Here is a 2,500-nt window from a genome sequence, read left to right as displayed (position 1 = left end):
GGAGGAAAGTAGACGAGTGTTCTGCAAGTGTATGATATATTGGTCATCATTCGCAGAAGGCATTGAACCTATTTAACAAAATTGCACACACACACATACACAAACACACTCTCCCGCTCAAAAAAAAAAAAAAAAAAAAAAAAAAAAAAAAAAAAAAAAAAAAAAAAAAGTGATATTATACAAATGATATTATCACCAATGAAATACAGATAGTGAAGCGAAACGGTATCATCCGAAATTTGCTGCAAATGATTTTTTTTTGTAATTCAATCAATGATACTTTGTTCTAATGTATATGATGTGAGGCTGCTTACTGCCTCCTGCTTTCGTGGAAAACTGACAGCTTATAGTTAATAGCTTTCATGGAACACTCATGAATCGTATTTGCGATTGTAAGTATACATATATTACACGAGAGATTAGCATACATGCATGATTTTGATATCAGTAAATTTTTGTATTGGTATATGGACAAAAGGGGTGTGGATATATAGTTGGCTAAGTATATTAATTGAATGGTTATATAAAGGAATTAATTGCTCTGACCATGATTTGAACCTCAATCGGTATATATTAATTATCAAATGGCATCATTCTCTAAGCTGGAACCACCCCCCCCTTTTTGTTTATTTGGTTCCTTCCTAGATTCAGAAAATATATAATTACACTTACAGAAAGGTAAAAAATCTATTGCAGAAAATTCACAAATAGTTTAGAATTTTGAAGAGAAAATTATCAGATTCTCTCCCTTCTCTTCCCCCCCCACCCACCCCCTCTCTCTCTCTACACACACATACACACACACATCTACCTATCTATCTATCTATATACACACACACATACACAAATATCTACCTCTCTCTCTCTCTCTCTCTCTCTCTCTCTCTCTCTCTCTCTCTCTCTCTTCTCCCTTCTCTTTCATATGACCTTTGCCAACTTTCAACTTTGACCCCTAAGCTCTCAGGTCAGCTTTGCTTGTATTGATTTCCCTGCATACTTACGAATGGCAAAGCACTACCACTTTGATAAAACAAAATCATGCTAATAGATAAATACACAAAAAGAAATCAAACGAAACAACACTTGGATTTCGAAACCGTTTCATCTTCCGTAAGCTTTTCCCTGACGACCTAAGACCTCACGCCTGACGCCACGCCCGCAGACCCCGCCGGGAAGAAGTAGCCATGACACATCCATCAAGAGAGTTTCCAATGCCTTCTCCTTTTTTCCCTGCCTAGTCAAATTGAAGCGTGACGTTGTGCAAAAGTAAACTGTTTGCTCCCCGATCGCCGCGATCATGTAAACAGGAGAGGAGGGAGGGGCATTTCCTGGCCTTATTTTGTAATATATACTCGGTCGCACGGTATGACGCCAGCTATAGCATTGGCAGAGATAAAACTCATATAAAAGCTGAAATGGTTAAGTGGTCGTTGGTGTGATTGCGCCCATGATGTAAAACCCTCGGCGTTTTAACAATCGAAGCTTGCTCTCCGACAGAGATGTTAGTTGGGTTAAAATACTCGTTTAAAAAATCGAGGCTGAAACGACAGGAAAACCGTATATCATATAGACTCATATATAGTTTATTTCATAAAAAAAATGACTTTATGTGTTAGTGGAGATCTGTGTGTTTGGAAGTATATCCATAACTATGAAGATATATATTTAAAAGTGAGCTAACATGTTAAAAAAATGTATATCATATAAATTCATTTTTTTTACATAACGAAAAAAAAAAGAATGCTTAAATCTTAGAGTGTGAAAACATTTCTAAAATTCTAAATACCTATATTTAAAGTTGAGACAGCAACGTGTAAACATGAGCACACACGCAAGCAAGGGATCATGCGTGCAAGTAATAATGAGTGAGAGTAATCTGCGGTCAGCCGTGGTTTGGACAATGGGCAGGTACTGTCTCTAAGCACAAGGACCTCGCAGTGAACGGCCGCGCCCGCGACGAGAAAGGGAGAACTCTGGCTGGTGGCACGGAGTGACCGCACTGCTACGGAGGGAGGTTGGAAAGACACCTGCAAGCGGTGTCACTTATGATATGTTTCGTTATAAGTGGCAAGACATGGGAAGCACTTTATAAAAGTTCATTTCGTGTCTTATCAATTAAATCTCTCATGCGAAATTGCTTAGTCGAGCTAATTCTCAGGTTGCGTGACGTGATAACAAGCCTTTATCTTTTTTCTTGGTTTATGATTTTTACAGTATATACATATATACATATATATATATATATATATATATATATATATATATATATATATATATATATATATATCATATATATATGTATATTATATATATATCACACACACACACACACACACCACACACACACACACACAACACACACACACACACACACACACACACACATATATATATATATATATATATATATATATATATATATATATATATATATATATATATATATATATATATATCACATACACTCGTCTGTGAACATAAACCAAACGGAAACAGATAA

Source organism: Penaeus japonicus, unplaced genomic scaffold (genome assembly GCF_977035675.1).
Source record: "Penaeus japonicus unplaced genomic scaffold, GWHDUDI00000001_assembly GWHDUDI00000018, whole genome shotgun sequence".
NCBI classification, from domain to species: Eukaryota; Metazoa; Arthropoda; class Malacostraca; order Decapoda; family Penaeidae; genus Penaeus; species Penaeus japonicus.
This window is presented reverse-complemented; position numbering follows the sequence as displayed.